Source organism: Nicotiana tabacum, chromosome 14 (genome assembly GCF_000715075.1).
Source record: "Nicotiana tabacum cultivar K326 chromosome 14, ASM71507v2, whole genome shotgun sequence".
Classification (NCBI taxonomy): Eukaryota; Viridiplantae; Streptophyta; class Magnoliopsida; order Solanales; family Solanaceae; genus Nicotiana; species Nicotiana tabacum.
This window is the reverse complement of record NC_134093.1, coordinates 15,464,941-15,490,593: the sequence shown is the minus strand read 5'-3', so window position 1 is coordinate 15,490,593 and position 25,653 is coordinate 15,464,941. Positions and strand designations below refer to the sequence as shown.

The following is a 25,653-nucleotide window of genomic DNA, read 5'->3' as shown; positions in this document are numbered from 1 at the left end:
AGAAGAATTTTCTAAGGGGTGAATCATCAAATTCCAGTTGCGTGTTTTATCTCAATTTGATTCCTTACACCATTTTTTGGTCAGCATTTGCCCCCTTTATAGGATTCATGTGAACTTCTAATTTTTCTTTCAAGTCTAATATTGTGCCAAATTCACGTTAGTTCACTACCATCCCACGCCATGAAATTGACATATCATGAGAGCCATGAACGGACTATACTTTTTGGCCCAATACTTTTTAATATGAAGCGGAGTCTTGGCGTAATAGGTAAAGTTATTGTCATGTGTCCAGAAAGTCACGAGTTTGAGCCGTAAAAACAGTCTCTCGCAAAATTATAAAGTAAGGTTGCATACAATAGACCTTTGTAGTTCGTTCTTTTCTCGGATTTCGCGCATAGCAGAAGTTTAGTGAACCGAACTGCCCTCTAATTTTATATTTTATCACATAGGCATGGGATGCAAATTGGCATCGAGTTCGTCCGTTTATATGTGAAAATTTATTTAAAATTCAGCAATTATTATTTTTAATATTCCTTGAGTTGAGAATCTATCGAAAATTGTCTCTCTACCTTTTCAAAGTAGGGGTAAAGTCCGAGTACACACTACCCTTCCCATACCCCACTCGCGAGATTACACTAGATTTTTTTTTTTTTTTTGTGGTTGTTATTGTTGTATTATTTTTATACTTAGTAGACGGAACTTGTTAAGTTTAGATCTTGAATCTACCTCTGATATAAGGGGTGATGTAAGAAAACTATTACATAAAATATGGTAGGTTACAATAGGGTTTATTACTCTTGACAAAATATCATTTGTCAATTAAACTAGAAACAAAATATGAAAACGATTGAAATTGAATTGTCTAAATACAGACCCCCTTGAAATGTCCCAAAAAGTCATTGAAATTTGGATATTGTTGAGGTTTGAAAGTCCTCCTAAAAGAATGGATACTGCACCTTGATATTGACCTCTCCATCAAAGGCTGATCCCACACTTGGCTACTAATCTTTAATTCTCCATTTGGGAATTTCCAGGAAACCAGTTTTATAGTTTCTTTTTTCTTTTGGGAATATTACACAAATCTCCCAAATAAATTCTAACTTATCAATCTCTAGCCATTAATTATATATTTACCAAAATTAGCCAAATACATATAAAAATTAAAAACCTAAATAAATAAGATTCTTTCTCATCAAGAATCACACGCAAAGATCTCCTTCTATATTTTTAAGCATGATCAACAACATTAGAAGCAAGACGGAAAGGAAATTTCATGGATTAGATAGCAAACAAGGTGATGAAATACAAAAAAAATTATATAAGATTCCAAAAATCTAAGCAAAAAAGGACCTTTTTTATGGGTATAGTTGAAATTCATTGAAAATATATAGAAGAGTCAAAACTCCATCAAATCAGCCCAAAACTCAGATTCAAACTTTTTAGGATCCGTTTGACCATAGATTTTGCTGAATTGTTTCCAATTCTTTTTTTGGCAAATACATGTTTGTCATAAATTTTATCTATATTTTGACAAATTTTCAAAACCCAAATACCAAAACCAGCTGGTTTTGTCCCAAAATATTACTATTACATTTTTTAAAAAATTATCCCAAACTTTTGTATTTTATAAAAGAGCCTACCATTTATTATTTTGTAACAATGTTGCTTCGTTTTCTCGGTCATCTGATAGTGTATTATGTAGTTCATTATAAAAATAATAATTTTGTACCAAATTTATTTATGTTCAGGATTATGGTTTGTGATAATGATAATGAATGTTATTGATGAAGGCACTGTTGGGTATTTATGATAGTTTTTAGAACTTGTGGGTATAAATCATGCTTCATGTTTTATATAAAAAAGAAAGTGAAATATGTTTTGAAAACTGATGTCCAAACACATTTTCATCTTCAAACCAAACTTCACCCAAATCAGATTTTTAAAAATAAATTTGGGAATCTATGGCCAAACGCTAGCTTAAGATGTACCCAATCTATTCTAATAATACTCACTTAAAAAAAAGCAAAATTTTGACCTTCTTTTAGCTACAAATAGCTAATTGGCTAATATTTTATGAATTTATCAATTTTTATAATAAGCTACTTATAAAGGAGAGGTAGTTTCCTTTTTCTTTTTAGGGCTTCTCTTGGCATTATGCTATCCAGGTGAGACAAAGATTATGCTTTTTGTTTTTGGGTCTCGTGTTTTGTTGCGAACAACAGTTATAATAACATATTCAGTGTAATTCCACACGTGAGATATAAGAAGGGTAGTGAGTACGCAATATTACTCCAACTTTGTACAGGTAGAGTGTTTGTTTCTGATAGACCTCCAGCTCAAAGCAAACATGCGTAATCAATATTTTATTGCGAAAAAAAGAAAAAAAGTTCTACTCACATTTTCATTTTCTTGAATTGGGAATATTAAGGAGATTGCTTGGTAATATCGCATTTGTGTTTTGATTAAAAGATATGTATTTCCATTTTAATTTTTAACGATAGGGTTAATTTGATGTAAACACTCAATATGTCACTACTAGAAAACTGTCAAAAACCGTCCACGAAAACCGATCGAAATAGGTCAAAAACATAGAAAAATTGACTGATTTCCGATCAATTTTAATTCATCGAAAAAACAGTGGTCGCTAATGTCTGGCGATCGAAGACGGTCACAATTTTCTACCGAAGTCGGTCAGTTAATGTCACGAACCAATTTCTCCCATAGACCGTGATAGCTCCTAACATTGCTGCTAGGCAAGCCTACAATGAATTTACTACGTGATTTCTTCTTTTAAATAATTTCCAAGTAATTAAATCCCATTTGCTTAGAAAATTGAGAAATAAAGAGTCAAATGATAAAAATGAAAGCATCTGAATGCAAGCATATATATTTAAATACCCCAAAACCATAAAGTCTATTATAGTGTGTGCCAAGATCTGGTGTCACAAGTGTATGAGCATTAGTAGAATATACAAAACTCTATCTACTTTTTGAAATAATATAGACAGAAAATAAGTACAAAAGAAAGGCTCTACGTGTTGCAGAACGACTCAGGATGCAACTCACTACTAGGCCTCCGAGTAACTGGGGTGTGCGCCGGTATGCCTACTAGATGCACCTGCCGCAGATCTTGCACGGTTAGTGCAGAAGTGTAGCGTGAGTACATAAACAACATGTACCCAGTAAGTATCAAGTCTAACCTCGAAGAAGTAGTGACGAGGGATCGACATCGACATTTACTATGGGCTATAAATAAAATGCAGAGATCATAAATAATCATGGATTATGTAAGTAATTAATACAACACAGTAACAAGCAGTGAATAATAATTTCCTTCACTAACAATAAATTTCGAATCAAATCCTGTCATTTAAATAATTGTAACCGCTCAAGCCATAAATTAATATCAAGTAAAAGTTATGCTCCGAGGTTAGGCAAGAGACTTACCTCATTCTCAAGCTCATTCTTGATCCACAAATATGCTTTAAATTCTCAATTCGTTGCCAAACGACCCGAAACTAGTCAAATGTTATATAAATTAATCAATACATGCTCAAGAGTTCATAATTTAACTATTAGAGTAATTACCCAACCCAAATTGGAAGATTCCTAAAATTTACCCCGGACCCACGTGCCCGGATTCCGAAAGTTTTTGAAGAAAGTTGTTACCCATAACCTCAGGAACTCAAATATATAGTTTTCATTCAAGTCCATAACCATTTTCGTAGTTAAATCCCATTTTTATCAAAACCTAGGTTTTTTCATCTAAATCAATGATTTCACAAATTTTACATGTTAAATCTACCCATAAACACCATGATTTGGAGATGGAGATGTCGGACCCGGACAGAGTTAGTGTGTGATCGCAAGGACTCAAGGTAGAGCTGCTTCATCGTCGCAGTCCCTTGGAGTCTATTCATTTCATTGTACTGTTAATTTTTAATCAAACAGTATTGTATATTTAGTTCTCGTGATCATTCCATGTATTCAGCTAGAGTTCGTGACTCAGTACTACCAGTCTTAGGAGGTTGTATATTCTTATTTGTCCCGCTGTTAGTTTTGATTACTTATTTAATTAAAAAAAATGGCTTCAAAAATATAATTGAAATCGGCTTACCTAGTATTAGAGACTAGGTATCATCACGACGCATGTGACGAAATTTTGGATCGTGACAACGTGTATACCATGTGTTAAAAGTATAAAGTTCTAATATGGTAGGATATATTTTTAGTTTTGTAGTTATTTGCAAATATTATTTTAATTATATGATCTTTTCATAAAAGATCTGTAAAAAATAATAATATCGGAGAGCTATAAAAATAATATTGGAGATCGTTAGGGTCATTTTCTTCTATTCAAACAAGTTAGTTAAGAAAGACAAAAACTCTATCTATCTCTCGGCCTGATTTAGTTCATTGGCTAAATTAAGCGCGCGCACACAAAAAAAAAAAAAACAAAGAGAGATGATATATAGATGGCTAAAAATTGTGGCAACTACATTGCATTTATAAATGGCCTCAAACTTATGTTTCTTTCTTGTCCATTTTCATCTTCTTTTCCTAAATGTAGATTGTTCTGTACAATCAGTACATATAATTATTTGTGCATAAGGAGAAAGAATCTTGACTTGAGAAAAAAACATACCAAGTCGTGAATAACTAAAAACGAATGAGTAGATATCCAATGGTTCATTCTTAATTACGGTTTAGTATGACAGAGGCTAAATTCTTCCAAAACAACAATTGTTTGGATGTCATCAGTTAATTAGTTCTACTTCATATCACTATATACTACATTTCTTCTAGAAAATTAAATAAATTGGCTAAACTATTTGTTATTGACTCCATATCTAGGCTTGAGAGCTATAGTTAAGGATAAAAAAAATATCACTTCCCCACAACTCTTGTTGATATAAACTATTTGTTATCAAACACATTACTAACTCTAGTTTCCAATTCCAAGTTTTATCCTCTACCAAATTATACCTAATTTCAAAAGAACTTTCGTCGAGTAAACTTAAAGAATTCTCATACCAAACATGAAACCTAGGCTCTGAGTTCATTCCCATCTGAAAACCCAACATTACACTTATCAAGCATTGATTGTGCACTTCTTTTAAAAAAATAAAATAAAATAAAGAACTGGGAAATATTTTACATGACTTAGCAAGCACAAATATAATAACTTCTTTGAGCCCACGTCTTCGATGATACCGTCGGATGTCTCTCTATCGAGAGGATGAAAACGCAACCGCAACAGAAGTAGCAATATATTCAGGAGAGCTTTGTGACCAATTGTATTTCGATTTGTATTTTCTCTACTCAAAAGTTTCATGAATTCAGTTCATAATGTAATGAGTTGCACAATTATTTAATTAATTAATTAGGAATACTAAAAGTTTCACAAACTCCAAAGGTGCCAGATACATTTTATATTACTAAGCCTAGGGTACGCGTTTTGCACGTGTACCTTATATCGATAATATAATACTTTTAAAAATTATATAAATATTATTAATTTTTGTATATCTTACGTGCAATTATTCTATCTCATCCGATAGTTTTTTAAAATTTGATGTTGAGTTAAAAAGTATAATAATTATGAATATTGGGATAAATTATACCTAATAATAGTATTTAGTAGGATTTGTATTTGTATATAACCAGAGAATGAAACATAATTTTTCACAAAAAAGTTTTTCTCTATATTTTTCTTTTTTATTGTTATTAAGAAAATTAACTTATATAAAATTAATTAGTTTTAATTTTATGATCAGTTATAAATCTATAATTGAGAATAAAAAAATCATAGGAGTGCCAACTGATATTATACAAGATATTAATATTGAAACTTATATTATTCAAAAAATTATTTAATGTATAAAATTTAGTTTTAAAACTTTTAGTCTCTTAGTATAAATATTTTTTAAAATTACATAATAAATACATTAAGACATGTTTAAGTTATAGTAAAAGTTAGTATCAAACATGTAAGTCTTTGAAATTGATAAATAATAATAGCAAGCTTAGATTGTTAAATAAAACAAATAAATACGATATAAGAGCCAAAGAATTTAAAGTAAAATAAATAAAGTAAAAATAAGAGAGAGATTCGAAACCATATGAGAAAATATTCGTCAAAATATTAGGAATAATAGATAATACATTAATAATGAGTAACAATAGGGGTGTACAAATTAAACTAACAAACCGCACCAACCCGATAATCCGAGTCAAATCGAGAAAAAAAACCCGACTATGGTTTGATTTGATTGGTTTGGTGTTGGAAAACAAAACCCGACGATATTTGGTTTGGTTTGATTTTAACTAAAAAAAGTCAAACCGAAACCAAACCAACATGATATTATATGTATAGAAGTTTGAAATATATTTAACACATGAAAATATTTATTGTAGTGTAGTTTATAAATATTTCTTAAACTTTTTCATAATTTTATCTTTTAACGTATTATTTCAAGCTTGAACTTATAATTTTTAGATGCTCCAATAAGTTTTATAGCCCATAAATGTTAGTAACTCAAATAAATCCTAAACCAAAATCAAATCGATCAATACTAATGATAATAAAAGACATTCAATTCAATTGTACTATGAATGAAAATAATGTTGGATATCTATTTTTTTATTTTTTCCATGGTTTAGATAAAATGCATAACTTATTTTTCTTTTAGTGTATAGTCATGTAAATAATACTACTTATTGGTCGTACTTATTTTAGAAACTTATTAGTAATTTTAAATTATATTTGTTTTTATTATGGCTTATTAATAATATTTATTTTATGCGATTTTCTTTTCTTTATTGTTGAATATTTTAATACAATGCCATGAATCATCGTATATTTATATTATTTTATTAAAAATCTCCTTATAGAGTTCTGTCTTACTAGGATTAAAGAAATATTTGGAGCAAAGATTCTATGTTTTGTGACATGAAGATTTTATGAAAAAAAAAAACAACCCGAAAATCTGAGATTTAAAAACCCGATTTTTATTGGTTTTGTTTGGTCTTTAGATTTAATAACCCGATATAATTAGTTTGGTTTGGTAATTAGAAAATCTGAACCAACCCTACTTATGTATACCCCTAAGTAACAAACAAAACATACTTTTATTTTTAATACACGCAATATCAGTTCCTATTATCTATTACGTACTTAATCCATAGAAAGTCTTTTACATAAAATATTTGATCAACTTATTCTTTGTCATGGATTCAGGGTAATGATAGTCCAAAAAATAAAAGAAGAAAATATTACAGAGGGCCTATAATAAACAAGACTAATGTCAAATTTGATTTGATTCTTTCAATTCCTTATTTACCGTTTGATCAACACCATAAAGAAAGTATAAGTTATCAGAAGTTTCTATGTTAGATTTTATATATTACTTAATTACTATGTTTATCTTATAGCTCTATATATAAGGTAAATCTCTAATTAATATTAGAATTTCTTACCTAATAGTTCAAATAAGGTAATTATTTAATATGCAAGATTTTTAGTTGATTTTAAAGTCTTAATAAATATTAGAATAATTAAATGATTATTTTGCCTAATGTGAAATTAAATTTTAAAGGGCAAAAAAGACAAACAATATTTCGCTAAGGACATTCGTGCTTTTAATATAATATAGAGAGATAGATTTAACGCTTTTACATATCAATGTTGAAGAGATAATGTCTTTTTAAAGAATATAATTATGGTAGGAAGCAGAAGAGACTATAGTAACTTGAATGTCAGTTACCACGAAATGCTTATATCATATAATAAAATAGACTCACGGTCATCGGTAATGAACTGAACAACAACAGTTTTTCGAATATAATTGCTATATTCATTACATTACACAATTTTGAATGTAGAATAATAAATAAAATACTCGAGCTTGCATACACAATTTCGAAGAAGTCGAAAGGCCTTATTAAAAGTTGGCCATCTTAATGGGTCCCCATTCTAATTTAAATTTTTGTTTATTTTTTATCTCCAATAGAATAAATATTTACCGCTTTGTACATAAATATTGTTGGAATATTTTTTGAATTTAAGGGTAAAATCGTCACTCAGTCTTTGATGGGTAAATTTGTAAGTTAACTTTGACTCAATATGTTCTCATAGTATGATTTATTCGAAGCTCATTCGAAACTTCTTTATACTTGCCTATTCTTTTGTAAACTGACAAGTGGTGAAATAATCTATCAAGCAATATTATATATAGCATTCAGAATTATTTAGTCAAGTTGTGCCAATTCATTCGATTCGAAATGAGTCAATTTACGGGAAGTTTTTTTATGAAAGAAAGTGAAGGTTTGTTTTTATTCAATGGTTGCCCATTGTTTGGGTTTATAGGAGTAATAAGTTTAGCACAGTTATCTAAGAGCTTTAATGCTCTCTGTACTCTGGTACCTGCTCAATCTGCTTTTTTGAATGAGTGAAAGAATTTGAATAGGTGTTCTGGATATTGTTGCCAAGGTGTGTTTTATAGTTCATACCATGTATTTGAGGATAAATAAAGATAGTAATAGCTGAGTTGTGTGATATATTCCTGCTGTATGGAGAACCGATGTTTTATGATTTATGGGACTGAAAATTGACAATTTTTTAATTCATTTTGGTACATCCATAGATATGTTATTAGTTAATTAAAAAAAATAGATGCCATTATATCTAGCGCCGCCAGATAACGATAACTGACGACAATAAATATGGTCACAACTCACACTAATATAATATCCAAAAAAAATAAAAAATGTTCACAGAAGTCTTGATGATGAACAAATGCAAACTTGGTTAGGCAATATAAGATGGCAACAGGTTCATGGTACATAGTCAATTCCTATTCATAGAAACTATCACCTTGTCCCACTCTTTGGGGACGGACGTACCTATCGACTATGAGTTTATTTGAACCCATAACTTTCAATACGAAGTATAAATATATATTAAAAATCTACTAAAAGTTTAATAAATATTAAACTTAAACTCATAGTTTAAATAATATAATGAGTTCAATATTAAAAATCTTAAAAGTCAAACCTATTAAATTTAAATTTTGAATTCGTCTATGCCGCAATGTGCCTTTGCTTTTCCAGTACTTTAATTTTTAATGGTCACACTAATAACAACTTGCTGCTGTTGCTATCATAGTTACCTCCTATTAAAGTAACTATGACAAATTTCCAGCAATCTATTGCTCTCATTTCACATTCTTTTTATGAGGGTTTTGGATTTAGTCCTCCACGTTGGCATTTTTAGTGAATTTTGTGTGCAGCCAATCAGAATTCATGCGACTAGCTATCCCAAAGAAAGGAGGACTTTAGTTACTCCCTTTGTCCCATTTTATATAACACTTTTTATATATATTAAAAAGAATGACACCCTTTATATATTAAATTTCTCATTTTATATAACACATTCTTTTAGTATGTATTAAAAAGAATAATACATTTTATATTTAAGAATAAAGTTAGTTTAAACTTTTCATTTTATTCTTGATGACATAATTTTATAGCCATACAAATATGATGAGATATTTAAGACCACAAGTGTCTTAAGTCTTTCTTCTTTTCTTAAACTCTATATCCAGTCAAACTCCTTCACATAAAATAGAAAAAAAAGAATATCTTTGTGAACATTTTATAAGTATGCCACCATATTTGAAGAAAATTCACCAAATTTTGTGATGTATTGGACAACATATGGATCATATTGAACTCTATGTGAACAATTTGAGAACATTGTAACTTTTAAAGATTTTATTTTATTTTATTTTATTTTATTTTTTTGCTTTGAGTGAGAATATAATGAGCCTGACACGGAAGGGAAAAAAAAACTTAGTCGAAATATTAATTACCATTGCTTTGAAGGAAATATTGGACGAATTACAGCCAGCGACCTCCATTTCCTTTGGAAGAAATTAAATTCTTTATTTATTTATTATTATTATAAAGGAAACAAGCAGTTTTCTATGTCTAGTTTGACCTTTAAAATTAGCATGCAGAGGAAATCAAATATCCAGCGGCCAAGTCTACCAAGATTGGAAAAGTAACGTAAAATTGGAGACTCACCTAAAATTGTACAAATTTTCTAGAGGAAATATTTGTATGTCATTGTAAACCCATAACTGCTATTGTTTCCAATAGTAGTGACTAACAGACTAAGAATTCATTTAGGTTAGCTGATTGATTGAAAATAGCTGATAGGTATAAGTCTTGAAAATTACTTTTAAGGGCTGAAATTGATATTATAAATAGGTAGCTACTTGTTTTAATAGAAATGCTGAAACTGAAAATAATTTATTAATATATTTGGTAGAAATGTGTTGATAGACAATTTTCTTTTAAAATTACTAAAATACCCTTAAAATTATTTTTAAATACTTTAAATTAAATAAAAAGTATATTTACAAAGAGTAAAAACAAACAATAAAAATGGAATAGATAGTGAGTTAGGAGCTCTATTCTGGCAAAGAGTATTGGATCCGTATATACTTGCTGTCCAAATGAATGAATAATAGTGTAGTAATATTTCCTTAGTTCCAAATTATGTGGTATTGTTTAACTCTGTACCAATTTTAAAAAAAAATATTTTAAAATTTATGGTCTAAAATAAGTCATATATATATATATATTTGTATGACTATATCAACTTATTAAAGATAAAGTAGAAACTTTAATATATAATTACATAGTACTAGATATGTGGAATGAGGGTTGAACGTGCACGTTTGTCTCTTAATTGTTATTGTACACGAGGTAAAATGAATCTGGAACACAAGGAAACTATGAATAATAAGCACACTTGTTATTAGTGGTCTTTATCAAATAATAGAAAGAAGCTTTAGAGGGCCAATCCAAGTGTGGCACCCCACCCAAAAGCTACAACTAGCCTCTTAGATTGTACTCATTGCCATCAATTTAGGTATTCCACCAATTTTACTTGAAATATATAAAATATTCCTACTATTCCAAATTCAATTTGTGTAGTTTAGTTTCATTCAATAAATGAGTTTAAAAAGAAATAAAAACCTTAAATTTTATGATCTTAAACATATGATCATATTCGTTGTGTTTTGGTGTTGCTATTAGAACTTGTCGTTAAGAGTAAAATAAGATATTTATAGTTAAATTATATTCAGATATAGAAACACACTATTATTTTTAGAACAAACTAATAAAAAAATAATATCATATAAAGTGGTATCTAAGGAGTAGCATGTAATATATTTTCTCTACCCAAATTAACATTTAGAGGTGAACTCAAAATCTAAAGTTAGTAAATCCGAAATTAGTGTGATCTGATTACATTTACAAATTTTTAATTTAACACAAATAGACATAAATCTAGAATAAAACAAAGAATTGATTGAAAATGACAAAAATAGTCCCTTATATTTGGGGGTTTAATAAAGTTCTTTAAATATACTCATGATCAGTTTTTGGCCCTTTAAGTTTGTCAAAAGCAAACATTTTGTCTCCTCCAAATATTTTAAAAATTTTATTGTTAGATTTAACAAAACTATTAAGTAAAAGAATTTAAGATGAAGTCACATTTGAAGGTGCATTTTTTCTTTTTACAGTTTTTGATATTTTGGTTCACTTTTGGACTCTTGTGCAACTTTTTGAGGTACATTTTCAGCTATTCTTTTAATTTATTCTGGTGTGTGGTGCAGCTTTTGATGTTGCGGGTTTCTTGGATTTTATAGGGTGTTCATGGTATTTTTGATTAAACCTTTTTTATACCGTCCTTGTTATATCATTTTTTTAAAAAATATTTGACAAAGACCGAAAAAGCTTACTGTTGGCAAATTTAAAGGACTAAAATTGCTTTGTACTATATCTAAAGAACCATATTTAACCTACCATAAACATAAGGAAGCATTTTTGTCATTTTCACTATTTTTTTTAATATCAGTTGCAACATTTATTCAGCCAACGAGTAGAAATCGCCACTAACATTTAAATTGGACTCATATACCAACATTTCTGTTGAATGAAAATCTAGGAACTCTTGACTTCAGCAATCATCTAAACCATTATTTCAACTTTTAATTGGATAATATTTCAAACAATTTATTTTCTATTCAACTTTTGCTTACACAATAGACACCATCTTAAAATTTTCATATTTCATAATAAAGTTGCTAACTTGTATTTCCATCTCTCCAAAAGGAAAAAACAAGCAAAAGATTTTGAATGGATTTAGCAGGTTTAATATTAGAGTAATGATTCCGATTTATATATGATTTAACGATAGAGTGTGCCAGAGTGGTAAGCTATATGTGGGTCCCACCAAATTAGTGCAAAGATATGGTATTATTATCTTATTTTTGTTTTAATCATGAATAATCAGTGTCAGGATGCTTCAAAACATTATCCAGATTAAAATGTCTCCTTTAGAATATTTGGAGCTGCAGATTCATTCTCCCTAATTACAAAACTTAAATTTGCTGAGATTATTGAATTAAGATATGATTAGACCCTTAAAATATTTTAATTATCTATGTGGTATCAGTAATCCTAAACTTTTGTATATGTTCAATGCATTCAAACACAGTGACTAGAGATTCATAGTTATTAGACGTAAAAGGTAGTTGCCATGATGTTAAATATAACTGAATTTTACCATTTTACAATATAATATTATAGATATAGCCTTAAGCATTTAACCAGGTTTCGTAGGCTAAATTGAATTTTTAATTCTTATAAGAATATTGTACTATATCCTTCGTCTAAAAAAAGAAATAAGTAGAACAACTGCCGTTAAGTGAAGAAATTAAATATTGAGCAAAGTTCATTTATAGCCGGTAGGGCCAAACTTATATCACCTTATAGCCACAAAATAATCCCATACAAGTTGTCATGACCCAAAATCCACTAAAGATCGTGATGACGCCTAACACCGCCATCAGGCAAGCCAACAGTGGATGATTAACTAAATTACTCATTTTAGTATTTTTGAAATCCTTATCAGAATTTCATCAATTAAGTAGTAAGAAATAGAATTTTACATGGTAACTGATAATATGTTCACAACTACAACAATGAACCACCCATAAGCACCCCAAATTCGGTGTCACAAGTATATGAGCATCAACTAGGAAATATAATACAATTCAACCTCTGTCTCGAATACAAATTAGATAGGAGAGTATAAATAACTCTGATGGAGACTCTGCAGGCTGCGGATCGTAACATAAAATGTAGCTCACGGTAAGTTCCCGCAACATCCACGCCTCTGCGCCCAGAAGACCGCCAGATATATATGTACCTGCACAAAAATATACAGCAAGTGTAGCATGAGTACGTAAATCAACGCGTACCCAATAAGTATATAACCTAACCCCAGAGAAGTAGTAACAAGAGGTCGACATCGACGCTTACTAGTGGTCCAATAAGGCAAATACAGTAAGAAGTAAAACAGATATGGGGCAGAATAAATACGCAAATTAAACAAATATAAATATGTGGTACAATCTTGCTCTCAAAAATAAACTCAACTCTCGATTAGCAGTCACCTCCTCCCCCGGAGTGTATATATATATATATAATGAACCTCACCAGATGGGTCGCCATAATTCAAATCAGAAAAACTCTTAGATACACTGGCCCTTTGTACAATTAATACGCACGATTCCATAGAAGGATTTTTACAGAAATGTCGGCTCGATCCCATCATAATCTGGTATATAACCATAGATACATCTATTATATATATATATATTGCCGAGGCGAATGACCCGCTCCCATGAGAGTGTGGTACATAATCCTGCCGAGGCGAACGGCCCGATCCCATTAGAATAAGAAAGCTTTGATGGGTCTTTGATCCCACTCACGAAGGGATTGGTGAGTTTAAGGAAAGCTTTGGGGAAAGCCCTTCGATGAGAACGCGTAACGCGAAAAAAATTCGTAGGAGGAGTACAATTATTTCGTGGCAATTCATAAAGTTTGTCTGATCTCTACAATAACGAGTCTACCACTCTACACAAGTCTAATCTCAAGTCGTAACAAAAAAAATAAAGGAATTTAATAGGCAAGAGACTGTTCAAATAGTATAACTATAGCATGGTGTGAGCCTAAGTCTACCCAAACAATAATATGAATCTAGCTACGTACGGACTCTCGTCACCTCGTGCGTACGTAGCACCCACAACTAGTAGCACATAACAATTACATCACCTAGGGGTGGTTTCCCATTCACAGGGTTAGACAGGAGATTTACCTCGCTCTGAAGTTCCATAACCGACTCCAACGCCACTCTAACACCTCAAATCGATGCCCGTCTCTCCAAAACTAGTCAAATAATGTGCAAACCAATAAAAATATACTCTAATACTCATAATAAATTAATTTATAACAATCCCCAACTCCGCTCGAAAAGTCAATAAAGTCGACCCTCGGGCCACGTGCCCGAATTCTGAAATTTTTTAAAAATAAATATTATCCATAACTCATATGGTCTATATCTAGAAAATCATCCAATTTTATCCATGAATCGACCCTCAAATCAAGGATTTACCATTTCTCAACTTTGGGGCTCAAAATCCCAATTTTTACAATCCAAATACGGATAAAAATAATAACCAACATAAATAATCATGGAGAAATATCAAATTAAAGGTCATATATTTACCCCCTTGTTGAGACGAGAACAACGCCGCGAAAATCACCTCAAACGGAGCTCTAGAACTCAAAATATGTTCAAAATATCAAAATAACACGGTCTGATTTTTATATACTCAGGGATTTTCGCTTTTGCGACAAAACATCTTCACCTGCGCATTTCCAGCTGTAATTTTTGCTTTTGCGGACTAATTTTTGCACCGGGGTCGCAGATGCGGATCCAACTTCGCACCTGCGAAGCACCAGCACCAGCTCTATTCTCCGATACTAAAATGAGCATAACTTCCTCATACGATATCCAAATTCGACGATTCTTTTTGCTATGGCTCCGTAATTATGGTACGGATCTAATTCTTCAATCAAAATAGAAATTGGAGTTTATTTACTTAATGTGATACCATTTATGCTTGAAGAAACGAAGTCGAAGCATAAAAAACGAGCACAACACAACCTAAACCTATTCGGAATTCACCCGAGCCCCTCGGGACCACGTCTGAACATACCAATAAGTCCCAAAATATAACGCGGACTTGCTCAAGATCTAAAATCATGTCAAACAATATCAAAACTACGAATCGCACCTCAAATCGAACTTAATGAACTTATGAACTTTCAACTTCTACAACTCGCGCCGAAACATATCAAATTAATTCGGAACAACTTCAAATTTTGCACACAAGTCCCAAATGACATCATAGACCTACTCCAACTTCCTGAATCGAGATCCGACCCCGATATCAAAAAGTCTTCTCCCGGTTAAACTTTCCATAAACCTTCAAATTTTTAACTTTCGCCAAATGACCCCGAAATGACATACGGACCTTCAAATCCACATCCGGACGCGTTCCTATGACCAGAATCACCATACGGAGCTATTTCCGGGCTCGAAATCCTAAACGAAAATTGATAACATTAAAATACACTGCAACCCAAATTTATAAAAATTCTTCCAAAATGCCAACTTCCCACAATAAGCGTCGTAACGCTCCCGGATCATCCAAAACCCGATCCGGATATACGCCCAAGTCCACAATCATCATACGAACCTATTGGAACCTTCAAATACCGATTCCGAGGTCGTTTACTCAAAAGTCCAACCTTAGTCAATTCTTCCAAATTAAAGCTTCCGAAATGAGGATTTTCTTTCTGAATCAACTCCGAACTTTTCGAAATTAAATTCCGACCGCAAATGTAAGTCACAATTCCTGAAGAGAAGCTTCTCAAGGACTCAAACCACTGAATAAAGCACTAGGGATCAAAATGACCGGTCGGATCGTTACACAAGTCATAGCCTAAAAACAATAATAAATGCTAGCAACTGAAAAATCTGAAATCATACGCTCAACGAAAACGAAAAGGAAATCGCTCCAAATCGATTTTGTATCCTAAATTCACGCCTTCAGTATAGAATCTTCAACCCTCAAATAGTATAAAAGTCTCCCAATTATTCACATTGTCAAAACAAATATAGGGTTTCTTAAGAGTAAACCAGAGCAGAGCTCCAAAAAATTCACGCTGAAATTCAAAAATTTTGCACAATTGCGGTCTACAATCAGCTTAAATGGAGTTGAGATTTCGTTTTTAAATTGTGAAATTAATACAAAATTGACAAAATCAACTAATGTCTATGGAGATTGTGAATGTTGGAACTAATGTTCCAATTTTGATTATGATTTTACTTTAACACAGTGGTGAGTGGGTAAGTGAGAGTAAATTTATTAATTTCCTTCTTAATGGCGTGCTGATCAATTCGGACTGTAGCTATGAGTATTTTGTTAATGAGATATATAAGCAATTGGGTAGAGATTCAATTACAAGTGTGATGGAGATAAAATATACAGTGAAGGATGGCTATATAGCAATTCCAATATACAATGATATGAGTGTGCACTTGTATATGGAGATAAAAAAAGAAAACCTGGATATCACTGAATATTCATTATGCATAACATTGAAAATTGTGTATTCAAGTGCTGAATGCTTATATTCAAGTTCATACTTGGGTGGTAACTTACTCGCAACAACTTCAGCCGGTTTACAATGTTAGAACGTAGAAGAAGTACACAGAACTAATATTGTTGAGATGATGGATAATCATGGAAAATAAGATAAAATTGAGATAATGAGGGAAATTGTATAATAGATAATCCACAACATGAAGAAATTGCAGAAGGTCAGTTGTATTAGGACAAAGATACACCCATTAGTGTAATAAAACACTATGCAATACGAGAAAAATGTCAATTTATAGTGGATAGATCATCTACAATAAGATATAATTTCTACGTATGAGATTGCACTTCTCTGTAATTTTATGTATACTGCTTGTATAAAAAATATATAATTATTGTATAATGAGATTGCATATGTATAATGCTTGTTTATTTGAGACACAAGTATAAAAATCTGAAGAAGTGCATTATCATAACACTATATTTTAAATAGGTATTGTCTTACATGCGTGGATAAAAGTTGCAAATGGAGTCTTAGATCTTCAAGTCTACACAAATCAAATGTCTTCAAGGTTAGACGGTTCAATGATGTTCACACTTGCCCAGAGACAAGTAGACTGTTTTCATAATGTCATGCTACTTTGTCAGCCATTGCAAAAATGATTTGCAACAAATATGCCAATCCAAAAATAATATACACTCCGGCAGACATCATGAGTGACATGAAACAACAGTATGGGATTAGTATGAGTTAAGTAAAAACTTATAGAACAAAAGAAAAAGCACTTGAACTGCTAAGAGGGATACCACACGAATCTTATAGTAAACTGTCGGGTCACTTATATATGATAAATATGACAAATCCTGGTTCTGTCATATGTTACATATATCAGAGGACGGGCACTTCATGTATATTTTTGTCGCACAATGCATCAATCGTAGGATGGAAATATTGCTACCCTATTGTAGTGGTTGACGGAACATTCCTTAAATCATCACATAGGGGGAACAATGTTAACAGCTAGCACACAAGATGCGACAGGTGAATATGTCGCAGTCTTATATAATAATTATATATGGTATAGATAGTTCTTATCCGTGTATAACAAAAATAACATGTGGATGCTTTCTTATTTGCTTAACCAGGTAAATTTTTTCCACTAGCATATGCTGTTGTCGATTCTGAAAATGATGCTTCCTGGGAATGGTTTTTTGAAATGTTTAGACAGGCTTTTGGGAAAGGGAAAGGATGTGCATCGTATCCGATCATCATGCAAGCATATTGAAGGGTGCTTTAATTGTGTATCCAAAGGTATCTCATTGTGTATGCATCTTCCATCTTTGGAATAACATAAAGAAGCAGTTCAAGAAGAACCATGACCGGCCGAGGGAAGTATTTTTTGCAATGGCCAGAGCATACAAAATTGAAGATTTTAATCGCCTCATGAAAGATATGGACAACATTGATAAGAGGGTAAGGGGTTACCTGTTCCAAGTTGGTTATGTAAAGTGGTCCATAGCACATTCCACTGTTAATAGATCAATGGTGATGACTTCAAATATTGCCGAGTCACTCAATGCAAGAAACAAAGAGGCAAGAGAGCTACCAATCATGGGTTTGCTAGATTACATGATGAATTTGATTATGGAATAGAATAATACAAATAGAATGACTACAATGAGTACATTTACTGGCCTAGGAAAAAGATATAACGAAGTACTGAAGGAAAATAGCAGTTTATCGCATAAGATGACGACAAATATTCTTTTATCATGTCTTACTTCATACGCCTGAATAACATACTTTGACAAAAATGCATTAATACTTGTCATATCCTTGTTTTACTAATGATATCTATTTAAATTTAGGTGAGGCCTTCAACCGATTATGTATATGTAGTAATGGATGCTGAACAAAGGCGGAACATAGTCTGCATGCAAAAAAGGGAATGCTCGTGCAAACGATTTTCAAGTGGATGAGATTCCTTGTCCACATGCTATGGTAGTATTGGACTACACACACATAGAAGCGTCAAAATATTGTTCTGCCTATTACACTAAGGAATACTTCAAGAAGACATATGAAGTGTCAGTTAATCCACTTCCAGATGAAACTACATGGGACCTTCCAACAGAGGTGTTAGATTATGTGGTCATACTACCGATAGTGAAGGGAAAATCAGGAAGACCGACGAAGTCGCGACGCAAGGGACTTTATGAATATCTGTATACTCAAACAGTTACCTGTGGACTGTGTGGAAAACAATGACACAACAGAAGAACATGCAGGAATGCTCGAGACAACTAGTAGATGTTGCTACAATGCTTTAGTATTTTGTAACTGTTTTCCTTGTGATTGTTACAATTAGAATATTGAAAAAATAATGAGATTTGCAATCAGATTCTCTGATGTATGAATAAAGATACTACTTTTTATCGTAATAAAAGTATTGGTTGAAGTTTTATTCCAAATATTATTATGGATGTCACTATACAGAAAAATATATAAAATAGATGTCAATATACAAAATATATACAAAAAAGGCTGTCACTATACCAAAAATATACAAAATAGACTGTCACTATACAATTTATATACAATAGAATGTCACTATACAAAAAATATACAAAATAGATGTCAATATACAAAATATATACAAAAAAGGCTGTCACTGTATAAAAAATATACAAAATAGACTGTCACTATACAATTTATATACAATAGACTGTCACTATACAAAAGATATACAAATTATACTATCCCTATATAAAATATATACAAAATAGATGTCACTATATAAAATATATACAAAAAGATTGTCACTATATAAGAAATATACAAAATAGAATCTGTATATTTATACAAAAAAAAATAGACCGTCACTATTGTATATACAATTTCCATACAATAGACGTGGCTATATAAAATTTATACAAAATAGATGTCATTATACAAAATATATACAAAAACGACTGTTACTATACAAAATTTATATAAAATATACTGTCGCTATACAATTTATATACAATTTAGCTGCCCCCAAAACTTCATTCACAAAACTTCCTATAACAACTTAGCAACACCAGCTAAATTTGCAAAACCTGTCGAAACAGATTAAAACTGTATAAATTAAAAAACTAAAACTATAGAAAAGTCAAAACTACACAAAATCTAAAACTTTCAAAATTTCACTATTAAGTGAAAACAAACAAGTCGCAATTAAAAGTACAAATTCAACATTAGCATTTCAAACATATTGTTCAAAAACATCCCAAACAAAAAATATAAAACGTGATATAAGTATGCAATTATATCCAATCATAAGACAATATCAGTACCAAATCACTTCATCTTAAAACTACATGTGAATTTTCCGCTAAACTATCCCAAACTTCTTCATCTTGCCCTTCAACTTGCCCTTTTTCTTGATTTCCTTCAAAGTCTAGTCATCACCAACGGCATGCAACTTGCCCTTTTTTCTTGATATCCTTCAAAGTCTCGTCATCACCAACGACATGCGTCTTGGCCCTTTTCTTGTTATCCTTCAAAGCCTTGTCATCACCAACGTCATGCGACTTGCCATTTTTCTTGTTATCCTTTTTGTCAGATCCTTCAATCTACCAGTAGACTCGTCATCACTAACTGCATGTGCTCTTTGTTTCTTCACTCCATAATCCCGTAGCAATATACCATATCGGTTCTGTATCCCATCAATATCAATAGCTTTAGAAATACTGTTGCCTTGAATGATGTACTCAGTAAATGCAGCAACATAAACACCACAGTCACTACATACAAGGTCGCACATAAACGTTAAATAAGTTAGTATAATATCCAAATAGGAATTCATGTACAAAAATGAATAAGAATCAGAAATATTCAATAATAATTTACGTGTTATCTTGCGTTGGCAACCTATCAACGACATGAATCTCAAAAGGATCAATGTCGCGAGTTCCCATATGATTCTCCTTTGTATCCCAAAAACCAATACGATGAAGAAAATATGGGAGCAACACTGAGTATAGCTTAATTGATCTCCGAACTGCACTATTCTGCCGCGCGCCACTCATGGAATCGTATACATAAATGCGCAGATCTTTGAATGACAGTCTCGCCAATATCCAGTGCCACTTATCAGACAGATTTATAGGGAAAATGACTTCATCAACAGTACACCAAGGAACATTATATCTTAAAAAATACCCAAGTATATACTCAGCAATTGGATCTGTTTCAGTAATCAAATTCATGTCTTTGTTTTTCTCCAAAAACTCCTTGTACAAATTCGAAATCAAGCAGTTAAACCAACAGTCGGTAGTTGTGAATCTTACTAGAATATCAACACCGTACTTCCCTTTCTTTCTCAAATAGTAAAAAATAACATAAATATACTGAAATATGAAAAATAAACATACATAGTTAGAAAATTACATTATGGGAAAACTAAAATATATATTTTATGTATAAACCGATTATATATTTTACATAAGATACTGTAAATATACATAAAGGATACTCTTCCAAGTTGATACTATATTTTCTATTGCCATTATTGTTCTAGTCCTTTCTTCTGCCTACTATCCAAGGGTTACCGAGTCCCATTTCTTATTTTATTACAAATAGAATCTAGATGTAATTACAACATGGATAAAAGAAAGGAAATGGCATTTATGCTAACAAATTAACATCAATATACTGAAAATATAAAGAACCATTATAGTGTTGACTTACTAAATCACACAGGGGTAGGCCGGGATATGCAAATGTGAAGAATCATTTTTTTTCTACAAAATCATCAAATCCAAATTTAAAGATTTTATTTAGCTTATTGCTAATCTCTGTATACCGTCGCTGATGAATCACGATAAAAAGATATGGTTCATAACACGAAACACGAAAAATAAACAAGGAAAAAAAACGAAAAAGAAAAAACTGAAACATAAATCTTACGGTGCATTAGTCCTTAAGCCTCTATTGATGAAAGTGTTCCACTTACACAATATTCTAAAATCAACAGGATTGTCAACATTTTCTTGAAAATGATATTTTATAGTGAAGATAGACTTATTTGGCTTATTTGTCAAGATGGGCTTCTTTGACTTAGTTGGCTTATTTTGAGCAATTTGGATGGTGCCACCAGAATCAAATGTGTTCCTAAATGGTGACTTCATGACCCCTGCTGGTTTCCTTTCTCTAGGGATCATTTCAGGTGTGTCATGATCAACAACAACTATACGATCTTCCTGCATAGTAGCAACATTTTTCTCCACTCTAAAACAATCACCATGTACAATATTTTGATCGAAATACTTTAGGAAGATTGCATTTATTTGAGCCTCAGCATAACTAGTCCAATCATTGTCCTCGCCAACTTCCTCACAACTATTTTTACCAACAACTTGTACAGAATCCTCAACCAAACCCCCCATATTAGCAGTATTTTTCTTAACTTCTACAATATTAACTACACTATCACTATCTACATCATTTTTGTCACAAAACTTCTGGGTGATTGCAGTGATTTCAGGCTCGGCATCCTCAATCGAGGCTTCATCATCACCAACTCCTTCACTACTTTTACCAGCTTCTATAGAATCCTTCACCACACCCTCCATAACATCAACAGTTTGCTCTAGACTTATCTTAGTGCCAACAATTTTCTTTACAACTTTCTCATTGCCAATATTTTTCTCCATAACTTCCTCACTACCAAAATTATACTCTGCAACTTCCTTATCGCCAAAATAATCATTATGAATATCACCAATATCATAATGGACATGACTATCATGATAGACATAACTGTCATGATGGTCGCCATATTTTCTATCACCCTGTTCAGGAAAAATATACAAAAAGTTATAAAAATAACAAATAAGCATAGTCATGAGAATACCTTTGAAGCACCGCGTTTACCTAGAGCTTTAAAAACCTTTTCAAATGAGGAAATTATTAACTACTCCAAAGACGAAACCTTGTCGTTTACCTATAAAAGAAAAAGTGAAACCGAATATCAATTAAGTTGTCAGAACTGCTCAAAGCCAAAATAGAACTGTACCTTGTTGATTTCACTTCTCAGAAGTTTCAGCTCATTCTCGCTTGAACTCAAGTTACTGGGTTGTAGATCCGGATTCTCATTGTTTATAGGTTGTGATTCCAGCTTATTTTTGGGGTGCTTCTTAGCATTATTTTAGGTCTAGTGTTGAAATCATCAACATCATCTCTTGGATTAACTTCAACCACGACTCCAGATTCGATATACATCTCATTTTTATCTTCATGCACGGGACAAAATCATGCAATTCAAGCCTTGTTTGTTCAACATTTGTTGGGGCAATGTTGCCAAACTGTAACGACCCGGCCGGTCGTTTTGAGTATCACAGCCCCGTTCCCCCAATTTACTATTCAATATGTCTTTGCAGTTGTTATGTGACTTGTCGGGGTGATTGGTTCGGGTCCGGTGAGGTTTTGGAATAAATTAGAACACTTAGTTCCAAGGTTTAAAGCTTAAGTTGAAATAGTTGACCGGAGGTTGACTTATGTGTAAACGACCCCGAAATAGAATTTTGACGATTCCAATAGCCCTGTATAGTGATTTTGGACTTATAAGCGTGTCCAAAAAATTATTTGAAAGTCTGTAGTTAAATTAGGCTTGAAATGGCTAAAACAGAAATCTAAACTTAGAAGTTTGACTGGGGAGATGACTTTTTGATATCGGGGTCGAAATATGATTCTGGAAATTGGAATAGGCCTGTTATATCATTTATGACTTGTGTGCAGAATTTGAGGTCAATCGGACTTGATTTGATATGTTTCGACATCGAATGTAGAAGTTGAAAGTTCTTAGTTTCATTAAGCTTGAATTGGGATATGATTCATGTTTTTAGAGTAGTTTGATGTGATTTGAGGCTTCGACTAAGTTCATATGATGTTTTAGAACTTGTTGGTATGTTTGGTTGAGGTCCCGGGGGCCTCGGATGAGTTTCGGATGTTTAACAGATCGAAATTTGGACTTAAACAGCTGCTGGAAATTTTGGCCTTATGGTGCAATCGCACCTGCGGAATTTAGCTCGCAGAAGAGAGCCTTGCATCGTAGAAGCGTAAGGTCCGAAGAAGCGGACGATGCCTCGCAGAAGCGCGACCGCAGAAGCGGCACACGCATCGCAGAAGTGGAAAAGGGGAAGGGTCAGCCTCATCGCAGAAGCGGATGCCTCGCAGAAGAGGACTCTTGTCCGCAGAAGCGACCACAATCTTCGCAAAAGCCAAACCGCAGATGCGGTTAAGTGTCCACAGGTGCGAAAGCACTGGACAAATTACAAAACAGAGGGTTCCGACAATTTTTGTCATTTTAGACATTTCCAACATGGGTTGAGGCGATATTTGAGCAAGAATTCACGGGAAAACTTGAGTTAAGTCACTTGTGATCATTGTTAGTCAATAATATTGAATTACCATCGATTATTCCGAACTAGATTATGTGGTTTTGAGGTGAAATTCGAGGATTTGGGCCTAGGGATTTGAAAATAAGATTTGGGGATTTGAAGGTCGAGTTGATGTCGGAATTTGGTAAAATTTGTATGGTTGGACTCGTGGTGAATGTGTATTCATATTTTATAACTTTTGTCGGATTCTGAGACGTGGGCCCCACTGTCGATTTTTGAATTGAATTTCGGATTTTGATTGGAAAATTTAGTATTTTCATATAGAATTAGTTTCTATAATTCGTATTGAGTATATTGAATTAATTGTGACTAGATACGAGGATTTCGGAGGCCAATTCGCGAGGCAAAGGCATAGCGGAGTAAAGAATTTCATGGTTCGAGGTAAGTATCTTGCCTAATCTTGAGTGGGGGAAAAACCCCTTAGGCATTGAGTCTTATGTGAAAATTGTGTAATTGAAAACCATGTGCGCGAGGTGACGAGTACGTACTTGGTTATATTGGTTGAAATTCGTAGACGTCCTTATGTATTAAATTGGAAATTTGTTGGCACATATTAAATCTTTTATGTGTCATGCCTCATTCCTTGTTTGCCGAGCTTGTTTTTATATGATAATTTGGCGTGATTGTCACTTGGATTTGTATGTGAATTCTGTGTGTTTGCTGATTTGATATTTCTTGGAAATAATCACCTTATGAATTTTTCACCGATAAATAATTAATTAAATAAGTTTAAATTGAGGCATAATATTATTATCTAATAATTTAGATTTAAGAAGGCATTGTTCCTTGATGAATTACTTTCCAGTTCATATTGCTGAAATTGGTATTGAGTTGTAATGGCCGTAAATCATATTGAGGCAAAGTATTAAATTGTGAAATATTATTATATTGAGTTGTTCACTCCCGTATATTTTGTTAAGATTATGTGCACATTATGGTCGAGCCATGGGCTCCTTATTGTGAAAATTAATGTATTTTTGATTTTTGTGGCAAGTTGTAATATTTGAGCACTCGAGGTGCAATTTTGAAATGTTGTGATATTGGCACGTGATATTGTTGGAAGGTTTGTTCGGGTGTTTGCACGAGGTTTCTGCCATGCTATTGTTACTATTGATATATGCACATGCGGCGTGATATATATATATATATATATATATATATATATATATATATATATATGTGTGTGTGTGTGTGTGTGTGTGTGTGTGTGTGTGTGGGGAGAGGGGGGGATTGCGCATGTGGCGAGACAAGGTGGGAATATCGTTATGCGCGTGCGGCGAGACAAGGCGGGCATTTACTTTATTATTGCGCACGTGGTGAGACAAGGTGGGCTATGTTGGGGATTGATTTGTGATGACTCGTGATGGCCTGTGGGCATTGTTGTTTATTGAAATTTATTTATGATTTGGGACTACGAGGCGGTACCTCGGGAGTGCCCCTTTGTTGATATTTCTCTATGGCTGCACTTGCCTTTGATTATTTTATTTTTTCGTAATATGTAAATTTTTGTGTTCTCCATGATGTATTATTTGACTTAATATTAAGTGTTTTGTATTTCTTGTAGTATTGTGTTGTCTTTGGATTTTTCGTATGATACTCTGAGGATTTGTATTTC

General features: G+C 32.3%; 1 long non-coding RNA gene across 1 annotated transcript; it reads right to left on the bottom strand.

Moving 5' to 3' along the window:
- Positions 1–19,812: 19,812 nt before the first annotated feature.
- LOC107819822 (uncharacterized) lies at positions 19,813–25,134 on the bottom strand. Its single transcript, XR_001655797.2, has 2 exons — positions 22,493–25,134; positions 19,813–20,293 (listed from the first exon to the last, which is right to left on the bottom strand). It is a non-coding gene; the product is annotated as an uncharacterized LOC107819822 (long non-coding RNA).
- Between the last annotated feature and the right edge of the window lie 519 nt (positions 25,135–25,653).